Source organism: Perissodus microlepis, chromosome 4 (genome assembly GCF_051167445.1).
Source record: "Perissodus microlepis isolate ML-2025 ecotype Zambia chromosome 4, ASM5116744v1, whole genome shotgun sequence".
Classification (NCBI taxonomy): Eukaryota; Metazoa; Chordata; class Actinopteri; order Cichliformes; family Cichlidae; genus Perissodus; species Perissodus microlepis.
The window spans coordinates 6,145,410-6,157,729 of NC_140464.1; the positions used below are offsets into that span (position 1 = coordinate 6,145,410).

The window sequence follows — 12,320 nt, forward strand, 5'->3', positions numbered from 1 at the left end:
GTCACTTTTTCTTCCCCGTTCAAACTGAACTGTAATGACCTGTTGGTACCGTAGTTAACAACTAAATTAGTTACAGTAACAGTACACATTTTGATTCTGAATTTGTAACTCTGTTTTGGATGCAGAGTATGATTCATGTTCAGTCTAACAGAAGACCTGTATCTCATGTCTAAGCAGAGCTCTCTGTGGAAGTAAATCAAGGATCAGGTTTGGAGTTGCCACTTAGGATTAGAGGTTTTAATTTCAGCTGCTGGGTGTCTTTTCTTGACAAGCCTCTGCTGGTGACAGGAGTGGAAGTTGGTTTTTATTATTTTTTTATTTTTTTGAGGCTTTTAAGATCTAATGTCCATCTTCTATCTAAGATGGTTTCTTTGACTCACTCTCGACCCTCCCTGACTCTCCATTTGCCCTTTCTCTTCTTCTATATGTTATCCAGTGTTGAGTGGAGGTAAGCGGAGGTAGTAATCTGCTGTAGCCTTGGCACTCTCTCGCACTCTGGTCTCATTGAAGAAGATTGATGGCCCTCTTTCTGGAATGGCCGTTGTTTTGGATGGAGAGAGAAGAAGATGGAGGCAAAGTAGTGGGTTTAAAATGAACAACTAAGTGAGGGAGGTTTGAGGAAAGGCAAGCGGTAGCAGGGAAGAAGAGAAATGGAGGTAAGGTGAATGATGGTTGTAAAAGATGGAGAATTGGGAGAGGAAATGTCACTGTGGAGGAGCTTGAAAGCTCATTAAATTTGGTTTTTATTTTATTGAGTGAGAGTATACATCAAACTGTGATTGGTTTCAGATTCACATGTCGTTTCTTTTTTCCTTTTCTAATGCACATGTGGGCTATGGAATTGGCTGCACTTAGTTTGCATGTCAGCAGGATTATATTTAAATGTCAGCTCTTCTCTCAAGATGCAAATGAGACAAGAACATGTTTTGATGGAACGATTTTGTACACGTGTCTTGTGTTTCTGTTGCATTATAATGCAATGACCTTTAGGGTTTTTTAGGTATGTGTGCTAGTCAGTATTAACAGTCGTTGCTGCATTGCTAGGGGGAATAAGCAGTCCTTCATCCCTCTTCATGATGGTTCTGTTGCTCAGTGGCCATGTGGGTGGCACTGGGTTGATTGGCTGTAATGACAGTTATGCTCTTAATTGTGTCACTTATACTCCCTCTGTGGCTCTTTTGAATGCAGTCAAGTGCTTGATCTTACCCCCCTGGTGTTTTGTTCCTTTCTACGTATTGGTCTTTTCAGGTTTCAGGAGCAGCGAGATATAGAACAGCCACTCTTTCTTCTTCCTCCTTAATTCTTGTCTCGTTTAAGAGAAGTATTGAATCTGACATTGTCTTTATATTTGGGCTCCCCCCGTCTCTGCCCACCCCCCCCATGCCCTGTCCTTAATTTGTCTCCTATTCCTTTAGTGTCTTTTTTTTTTTTTTTTTTTGTTCCTCTGTTTGACTATTGTCTGACTTGCTGTTCCGCTTCTTTCTCTCTTTGCCTTTCTCGCTCTATTTCATCAGCCTGTGGTACATCGACCTATCTTTCATCCTGCCTCTCCCTCTTCTGTGTCTTGTCGACGACTTTTTTTTTTTTTTTGCTTTCTATTCTCCCCTCTTGTATTTTTTGTTTTCCACCTCCTCATCTGTCAGCTCCCTCCTCAATCTTTTCTTTTTGTTTTTTTGAGACAGCCCTTGCTGTCTCATGGCGTCCCAGCATTGCTGGGGTCAGCTTGACATGTCTTGGTGGCATGGCTGGTTGTATTGCCTATTGTTATCGCTTCCTGTTTGAGCTGACCACTTGACTTGAGCAGGGCAAATGATACAAGATCAAAAAAACAGGAAGAACATGAAGGGCACATAACGTTATGTTTGTTCATACTCCTGACAGGATTGTTTCAAGTTATACTTCATGTAATTTCCTGTGGTAACAACTCAGCATAACACTTCTGAAGAGCCTCAAATAAACATCACAAATGGAAAGCAACCAATAACAAATATTTAAAAATGTGTTATGTTAGGCAATCTCCACTTTATCAGCTGAAACGGTTTCATCCAAGTTTGTGACAAATTGAGTTGGAGTCCACATCTGCTGTTTTGAGTCGGTAAGAACGAATCTTGTATTCATTTCAGGTGAGCTATTGATCAAATGGTGCTGGTCCCATTCACACATCACAGAGCCAGACTACCTTTTTGACATTTCTTTCAGGGCTCAACCTTTGTATTTTGCATCTGATTGACATTTCCTTGGTATATATGTGTAAACACAGGGATCTTAAGATATTTCATTCATTCATGCAGATCATCTTTTCTCTCTCTGAGGTAAAAGCCCACAGGCAGTTTGAATGCCGGTCGTGAATACAAAGCACCAAAATATAAAAAGTAACACTCTCGGTGCAGTATTTCTGAGCCAAATATAAGTCAGTGTTTAGCCTTAGAGTTGCAGTTTATTACACTTCTGAGGCAACTTGTCACTCCCTGGATTGCCGTAGTTTGAAGTCACTCAACGCCTGTTTTAAAATCCTGTTTTATTCTTTATGATCCCAGTGTCAAAGTAAATTGACTTAAATCACACAGCTTTCTCTAGTTGCATGTTAAATGTCAGACATCTTTATGGATTGGCTTTATTATGAGAACAAAGTGCATCACCGTGGCTGTTTAGCTTGAGACATTTTGTCACAATCTGCAGACCTTTCTGCAGTAATGGTTGGCAAAACACACCCAGTCTGCTCTGTGAAATCCTGTTCATCTGTGGTTGGCAGGCATGTGAAGTATGAGTAAGCGTCCTTGGTCATATTTATTTAGGTAGAGGTGGTATTTGAAAGACAATTAGACTTGGAGGATTTTAATGACACTGCAGAGTTGAAGCCACCGTGGGTCTGTTCTGTCAGATGATTGTTTTGCTATCGGGCTCTGTGTGGGCCCTTTATGCATCACATTAACGTGGTGAATTTTATCTACAAAGATTTTTATCCACTTTTATGGGTCACTGTAAATATAGCATAAAAAGTATCAGGGAAGCATTAAGCCTGCTTTGCTGTGATCCTGCTTTGAATGCTATTGCTATAAGCAGCACTATTTCATTTGTGGGATTGAGATTGCATTGCTTTATTGCTCTGTTTACACCTGTGGCTTTTTGGTTTGCTGTTTGGATACAGTCCAGATACAGTTTGTGCTTGGATTAGTATTTTAAAGCTGCGTGTAATTGTGGAAGGTGGGCCCCTGTCCCGCTTTGTTCCGCCTCGCTGTGTAAACCTTAGTACAGTCTCTGTAAAACATGTGTTTTTGTAATATCTTGTCACACAGACACACACACACAAACACACTCGCTCTATCTCAGGAATACTCTGCATTCAAGTCTCCTACATAACAGATGCACACACAAACAGTCAACTTGACAAGGAGTCTCTTGCAAGACTATGATAAGGCACTGGCTCACACCCACGCTCACTCTCACAACTACAGTCTTGTTGATTCTTTTCGCTGTTTGTGTTTGCAGCTTGCCAAGAAGCTCTGGCTTTGGACAGACGAGCAGTACTGACACACCTACAGACAGCAAGACCTGACGGAGAGAGTCCAGCTGGCTAGTTGTGGCAGTTGCAAGCGGAACAGATGTGCGAGGTACTTTGATCTAGGTGAGTACCAAATGAGGTGTGGATCTGGGGGAGGGAAGGGGGGGCATCGGTCTGTACCAATATTGGGAAATTGCAAATCTGCCATGGGTGGGGAGAGGAGAAGTGGAGAAGAGGGCTTGTTAGAGGCAATTTTAGTCTATGACGATAAAACTTTAAAATGACCACTTTTGATCTCAAGCCGATGACAGCACTATTAAACCAAGTGTTTTTAGCTAACTTTTAACAACTGTTTAAGTATTGGAGTCTTTGTGTTCATGTGTTCTGTACTCATTTTTCAAAGCAGGCAATTTCACATTCATTTAAGTTTGAAATGCTGCCTTTTTGACTTCTGAACAACTTTAGTTGTCTTCGTGTGTGTGTGTGTGTGTGTGTGTGTGTGTGTGTGTGTGTGTGTGTTTTCAAACAGGTTTTGGCTTGAAAAAAATTCATTTCTTCTAAAGTAAACTACATTTTGTTTAGCTGTTTAAGAAACCAACACCTACAGTATTCTCATAAGGCTAACTTTGAATCAAATTATGGGTAAGAGGAAGTGGATGGTCCAGCATAAGAAATAAGCTTGATGGTTTGGATAGAAAACACAAACCTTCAAAAAGCATGAAGGTGAAAGAAGATCTAAAGGCTGCCAGTGAAGGAATACCAAATAGCAAGAGAATAGAGACAGCAGCAGACACTTGATCATATAAATGGCAGCTCGATAAGACATTTCAGGTAGTATTCATCTGTCATTTATAAGCAGAATTTGGACCCAGTTCTAATAAAAGACTGAAAAGGTGAAAAAAGGGAAATAAGGGTGGAGGTATAGAGGATGTGCCAACATTGGAGACCAAAAAAACAGAGGAACAATAAAATAAATCCTTGAGGGTAAAGTATGTGGTCCTGTGTGTTTCATGCTTCCCCCACCAAACTTCTTAATTAGGTAGTGTAAAAGTAGCAAGAACAGCAAGACGGAAAGAAAGGAAGGGGGGAAAAAAGCTTGGTGAAAATAGTGTAAAGTAGCAGTCTCTTTCCATTTAGAGGCTATGAGATACTTGTTTTGTATTTGCTGAGATGACGAAATGGTAAATGATAAATGCATTAATTTGCCCTACTAGTGTACAGATCAGTCTGCTTCTCCACTCCTTCATCACATGTAAGATAAGACGTTTATTTATTTTTTTACTTTGGGTTTAAGCTCAAAGCAAAGGTTGGTGTTGACATTAATACAAAAATTCCAAGATACAGTTCAAACCTTTTCTCTTTCTTCCCACATGTTTGGTGTGTGGTTTACTTTCATACATTCAGAAGTGAATTTCAGAGTATTTTTTTTATTTAACATTTCATTTGGCAGTGTCTCTTGACATCAGTGTTGCTGTGTATACCCATGAAAATTAAATCTCTGTGTAGGATTTGTTGAGAAATGCTGGGATATTTTAATCACCTCCTTTCTGTATTATCACACAGAAAGAGCATCATGAAAAATCAACATGAATGTGGTTTTTCAGATGGTTATGAAGCAGTGCCGGTGATATTAGATTTCTCGGTGGTAACTTCACTTCTCCCATGAAACTAAAAATAGTTTTAGTATTGGAGATGAAGAAAAGTATTGTGTGTGTTCTGTTTTCTTGCAAAATTAGATGGTTGGATTCTGTGTGTGTTCTTGTGTTTATATATAAGTGAATAACGGTCTTTGCTGACCCTGTAGTTACAGCCAATTTGCTGTGATCACAGTGACAAGTGTCTCCATATGGATACTTAGTAATTAGCTAAGAGGAGATGGAGAAAGGTTGGAATTTGTGGAGTATTAGAGGACCTGTCAGAAGGCTCCACTCATCTTATCCCCACCCCCCCTCCCAAATCTGTCAGGAGGCTTGTCTGGGGCCCATGCTCCCCAGTCCCCTTCCTTACACTTGGCTGCTTCAGTTAATTGAAGCCACTTCAGATCAGTCAGAGGAGCTGGATCTGCATGCCTGAACAGACCACAGCACTCACCTGACCTGTCACTCACTTCTGTCAGCAGCTTCCTGCCACCCACAAGCTTTTTCCAACACATGATCGTCTACAAACCCAGGATATAACAAAGATCCCGGGAATATACTTAGTACACAGTTACCTTAAAAAACCCCCCAAAAAAAAACCACTTCACTGGAAATTGACAGGTGCAAATGTCCAACATATTGGGATCTTGGAGTAAACAGACTTTTAACTTGCCAGCTCCTTAGTACAATGTCTGTTTGATGGATCTTGTTAGAAAAACCACATAATTGTCTCAAATCTACATCAAGTGATTTATATCGTGGCATTTCTGTCACGCAAATTTGAGTATTTCCTGTAGTGAGAATGCATCAGAAGCATTCTGGCTAGAGCAAATGTAGTGAGAATGTACTACAATATGTGGCACATAACATGTTGTCTAGTACATATTGGAAAAGGCAAATTTAAACAAAGCCATGAACCAATTCTCCCAGCATTTGAGTTTATGTGTGAAAACAGCTGAGGTCTGTTGTATTGTATCAGGTGCCATCGTAAAGGTCTGGGACTTTGCCCATGAGTATAAAACACATTTCTAAAGTTAAATTTAGCTGATCTCCCCTTAGAGTTCATCTACTCATGTGTTTCATACCTTCAGCATTGCTGCTTTTTATTTTTGTTATTTTAAGGTTCCTTCTGGTAGTCTCTTTATGGCCACTACTTGTGTTTCTGTGATGCACACAACATTTTAATGTTATTCAAGTGAAGAGGATTAAAACAAAGGCTTATGTGGTGAGTAGGGTTAAAGAAATGTTAGTCTAGCCAAAAGGCTCCTGTGTTTTCTATTTTCCTGTCTATATACAATGGTGAGCTAGTATGATGACATACTAGCATGTGAAAATGCTATCATGTGCCATCGTTTGAATTATTTACACTAAATGGCTGTGGTAGCTGACCATGGTGCGACCAAAGCTTTTCTTTGACCATGTGCAAGCACCATGTCATGTCCTTGTCTTTAAATGGTCGCTTCAAAGGCAGGGAGCAGTTCTGAAACCACTTATAGTCAGTTGCCTTCTTTGACTGTCTCATTGCTGTTTCATCAGTTTAATCTGCTATTGATTTTCAGTTGCATCTGTTTTTGATTCCTTTAGTCTATTTACAATAATATAGAGCATGGCTATTCAACTACTAAGAAGTTAGTTGGGCCAGATTTTCAAACCGAGGAGTTTATTTGGGCCAGATATTTTTTTTTTTTGCAGCCAGTAAGCAGCAGATCATGATCAATTTCAAACCCACACAACTGTATTGAAAAACAAGTAATTTTTTTATTCCTCTTTCCCCCTGTAAATGTGGTGACCTCTCAAAAATGCACACTGAAAGGTCCATTTATTAAAAAAAAAAAGGGAGGTATAACTAAACTATTTTTTTTGCACATTTGAAATAATAATAATGATAATACTAAAACATTTTGATATTTCCCTTTCAAATTAAAATAAATATTTTGCTGACCACTCACTTTTCCTGCCATGAATGGAGCCCCATCTGTCACAAGTATACAGACACGCTTCATATCCAGACCATTTTCCTCAAAAAGAGCTGAAATCTTCTCAAACATTATTTCGCCAGCTGTGTGTCCCTCTAACGGTAGTAAGCCGAGCAATTTTCCATCCAAAAAACGGACATATAGGCACAACTGTGCATTATCAGTTCTGTCTGTGAACCCATCTCCTGCTATAGACATTAAATCAGTTTTCTTCAGGTCATCTAACAGCATTTCAAACTCGTCTGACGCCAGAACTTCACAGAACTTCAGCTCGACGAATATTTGAACTGTCTGACAGGGGTACGTTTTTAATAGCAGATGTCACATTTACTTTAATTTTTTTGTCACTTATCACCGCATCCACCACGGCCAGCATGCAGTATTTCACTGTTTCAGAATCTGTGAAAGGCTGTTCTTGCCAAGAAGCAAACACGAAGGAAAGCTGCTGCAGCTCTCTCTTGGGCTGTACAGGACCCTCACCATGGTAGTACAACTCCGCTTGTAAGATTATTAAACTCGCAATTAAACTGTACTTTTGCAGCCCTCTCCTGAGATCGCTCTGGAAAGTTTGTGTAGAAAGTCTGGTGTTTGTCATTGTGGTGCCTTCGTAAGTACTGCAACACACTCACTCCAAACTAAACACATAGGTTTGGCATTTGGATTTGGTGGTAAAATGAATAAGTATTTATCAGTCCATGCAGGGTTAAACCGACAGTTTTCATTGTCAATTTACGCTTTTGGACTGAGAAAGACATGCTGTTGTCGCATCATACATTACAATGATAGTTTAATATATTTACATTACGGTGCATTGTGGGTTAAATATTGCTAGGCTACTAGGAGTGTTGCATTCACAGTCTACACTACGCTGTAGGAATTTTTTAATTTTTTTTTAAATTAATTGATTAATTTTTTGCGTTTTCTCTGTGTTTCTGCCAGGACCACAGGCAGGGCCACTCGCAGGTTGCTTCTGGGCCGCATGTGGCCTGCGGGCCGCCATTTGAATAGGTTTGATATAGAGACTAGTTGTGATAAATGTGATATCTGTTGCAAATCTATCTACTACAGACCTGTAGTGCTGTATGGGAGCCAGTGGGGAACTCACCACCAGCAGACCATGCAGAATCTCAGAATACTAAATAAATGGATAAGTTTACAATTTAGACATTTATAAACAAACAGAGCTAGTTAATTCCATTAATGACCTGCATTTTACCAAGAGCAGTGCAAATTTATTGCTCAAAACTGAGAGTGTAAATAACGTACTAAAAGTACTACAGGTTCTAGACATTGCTTTTATCTGAAAACGGTTCAGATAAATTAAACAAAACTGCATAAGAATCAATATGTTTATGAGACAAGGGTGAACTCTTCTGCTAGAAATTGCTGAGCACTGTATGCAGTCCTGTGGTGTGGGACTCTGGATAAATCATGCACTCTACCTGAGTGTGTTTTTATTACATATAATATTGTAATTATTGCACTATGTGTAACAGCTGAAATGTACAAAGGAACACAAAACATTATTCATGTGAGATACCGAGCCATCCATGTCTTTGTGAAGATACTATTAGTGTGCCATGTCAATTAAACCACACGTCACTCTAGGTTTTTCAGCAAGATATGTAAGATATGGGTTTTGGTGTTAAATTTAGCACAATTTAGAGTAAACTGTCTGCTACAAACATTAGTAACTCAGGTTTGTGTGTTTGTTACTTTTCGATGAGCAGACGAGTTGCACTCATAGCTGCAGACTGACTGAAATTCTATGTAAAAATGACCCTTGTGCAACCAAGAAAACACCATTTTTACTCTGGTGTTTTGAAAGCCTAGATAATAATGTAAAGGCAAAGTGAGAAAAGTTCGTGGTTCAAAAACCCAGTGAAGTGGTCCTGGTTATGCTTCTGACTGGAAGTTCCACCTTTGAGGTGTACAGCTTCCAAACCCAATGTAAAATTGCTCTCTTATCAGCATTGATGATCCTCAGTCAAATTTGGGCTTATTTGGGTTCAAATTGAAATCGGAGATGTACAAGGGAACTGCAACATAGGAATCTAAAATTAGCATTGGAACTGGATTCAGGCTAGAAGATCTTGATCTTGAAGGGGAGAGTGGAAAGATTTTATTCTGGTATGATGGAGTCTCAGAATTTTATGATTGCACCATTTATGCAACTTATTGCAAACTTCTTTTGTTCATTTTTCAAAATATTTTAAAGTCAAGTGAAAGCGTTAAAAACTTACCAAGAGGTCTGAAAATAGACTTCAAGTGAGCAGAAACACAGATTTTCAGGAGTTGGACCTTCATTTACAAGACGTGACCCTGAACTGCAGTTTTATAGCTATAAGGAGAATGTTGTCATCTGATAGCCTGTACTTACTCATGCTTGAAAAGCCAAGCATAACAAAATGAAAAAAGGGCAAATGTGGACTGGAGATGCAATAAAAGGCCTTTTCCAATTCATGGGTATTTCTAAACTCCGAAAGAGCACAAGAAAAGTGTTAAAACTCAGTATAAACAGAGATCCAAGACTTCAAGCCCACAAAGCTCAGCTAAAGTGACATGGACTAAAATTGGATTTGTTTTGAATAATTTGCCTCCCACATGGCTTTTGTTGATAAATTATGGCTGAATTGAAAATTATCTATGGTTATCATAAAGTAACCATTCTATAAATGCAACAAAGACACAACTTGTTCTATGATTTGGACCAAAACAAGCTGTTTGAAGTTCATAAAGGCCATAAAGTCACGCCTTCATCATCCAGACATAGAAATTCTCTTTTTCTCCTGCCTCAGCATGCAGTTTGATGTCTGACCAGCAAGAAATCATACCTAAATGGCAAAGAAGGTTTCAGATTGGTCCTGCATGGTATAGCTAAATGAAAGAATATGATAGTTTATACAATTAAAGTAAGATTACTTTTTTAAGTTTGTGGTTATCTTTGAAAGAAACAATGATGAAGGTAGGAAGTCGAAGCAAGAGGTTGCATGCAAAAAAAGGGTGCATTTACATGGTTTAATTTAATAGCTGAAAGTGTGCTGCTGGGACAAGCAAGCTCAGTGGTTTATGGCATTGCAGATATTTTTCAGGTATTTGCACCTAGAAATCACTCAGTTGAGAGATTGTCTGGCTGATGCTGTAAAAAGTGAAACTTGCCTATCTCTTACATCTTGCTACTGAGTTACTTGAGGCTGCAATAATGTGCCCCCTCTGCTGGTTCTGAAGTGCTGCTTCCTGTAACACTGAAAACTGGGAATGTGTGCAGTATAGCCATAGGGAATAGATCTTTTTGAAACACTCCACTTGGGAGTGAATGTCTAAAATGAGAAGTGGGGCTTGTGAATTGTTTTAAATGCCAGGCTTCTACTCATTCAGGGTGCTTTCTTGTGGAAGTCTTTAGTTATACTGTAGCTCAGTCTGCTGACATTTAATGCTCAGCCATTACATCCTCTGTTGCTGCTTTAGTATAGGCCCAGTTGTTACCGGTATGAATATGAATAGACAGATGTGACAGCTGGCCAGCCATATGTGACAAGCCTTTTAAATCTTTACGCCTTAATTATTCCGTCCCTTGGGACAAATATTGGCATTTAAGGTCTTAACACTCAGACCTTATAAACTGCCAGCCTCCAGTTGGCATTATCTGTCTCTTGGCAACTTCCAAGCAGACTAACAAAGGTGCTAGATAAAGGCTCACAGCTAAATGCATAACTGTCAGTTGTGCTTAGATGATTTCCTTAAATTCTATCAGTATTATACAGATCATTATGTTGCATATTTGTTTAGAGGCAAGTATCTCCTGTAAGCAGTGTTGACTGTAGAAATGTTTTAATGCTTCACAAGGGGGCTCTGAAAATCTCATGGTGGCACACCGAAATCAAAATCTATCACTGAATTAAAGTAATTCTGTTATGCCTTGATTATGTATATAGCTTTGCTGAAAACTACATCAATACTGGAATTGTATACCAATGTACCCTTTTCATTTACAGGGAGTGCAGAATTATTAGGCAAGTTGTATTTTTGAGGAATAATTTTATTATTGAACAACAACCATGTTCTCAATGAACCCAAAAAACTCATTAATATCAAAGCTGAATGTTTTTGGAAGTAGTTTTTAGTTTGTTTTTAGTTTTAGCTATTTTAGGGGGATATCTGTGTGTGCAGGTGACTATTACTGTGCATAATTATTAGGCAACTTAACAAAAAACAAATATATACCCATTTCAATTATTTATTTTTACCAGTGAAACCAATATAACATCTCCACATTCACAAATATACATTTCTGACATTCAAAAACAAAACAAAAACAAATCAGCGACCAATATAGCCACCTTTCTTTGCAAGGACACTCAAAAGCCTGCCATCCATGGATTCTGTCAGTGTTTTGATCTGTTCACCATCAACATTGCGTGCAGCAGCAACCACAGCCTCCCAGACACTGTTCAGAGAGGTGTACTGTTTTCCCTCCTTGTAAATCTCACATTTGATGATGGACCACAGGTTCTCAATGGGGTTCAGATCAGGTGAACAAGGAGGCCATGTCATTAGTTTTTCTTCTTTTATACCCTTTCTTGCCAGCCACGCTGTGGAGTACTTGGACGCGTGTGATGGAGCATTGTCCTGCATGAAAATCATGTTTTTCTTGAAGGATGCAGACTTCTTCCTGTACCACTGCTTGAAGAAGGTGTCTTCCAGGAACTGGCAGTAGGACTGGGAGTTGAGCTTGACTCCATCCTCAACCCGAAAAGGCCCCACAAGCTCATCTTTGATGATACCAGCCCAAACCAGTACTCCACCTCCACCTTGCTGGCGTCTGAGTCGGACTGGAGCTCTCTGCCCTTTACCAATCCAGCCACGGGCCCATCCATCTGGCCCATCAAGACTCACTCTCATTTCATCAGTCCAAAAAACCTTAGAAAAACCAGTCTTGAGATATTTCTTGGCCCAGTCTTGACGTTTCAGCTTGTGTGTCTTGTTCAGTGGTGGTCGTCTTTCAGCCTTTCTTACCTTGGCCATGTCTCTGAGTATTGCACACCTTGTGCTTTTGGGCACTCCAGTGATGTTGCAGCTCTGAAATATGGCCAAACTGGTGGCAAGTGGCATCTTGGCAGCTGCACGCTTGACTTTTCTCAGTTCATGGGCAGTTATTTTGCGCCTTGGTTTTTCCACACGCTTCTTGCGACCCTGTTGACTATT

At 39.6% G+C, this 12,320-nt stretch overlaps 1 protein-coding gene across 1 annotated transcript in view; it reads left to right on the forward strand.

Moving 5' to 3' along the window:
* spop (speckle type BTB/POZ protein) overlaps positions 1-12,320 on the forward strand; it is a 99,406-nt gene that overhangs the window by 12,803 nt on the left and 74,283 nt on the right. The window contains exon 2 of the mRNA XM_084925281.1: positions 3,490-3,625. The gene's annotated coding sequence lies outside the window, so the exon portion shown is untranslated. The remainder of the gene's footprint in view (positions 1-3,489; positions 3,626-12,320) is intronic.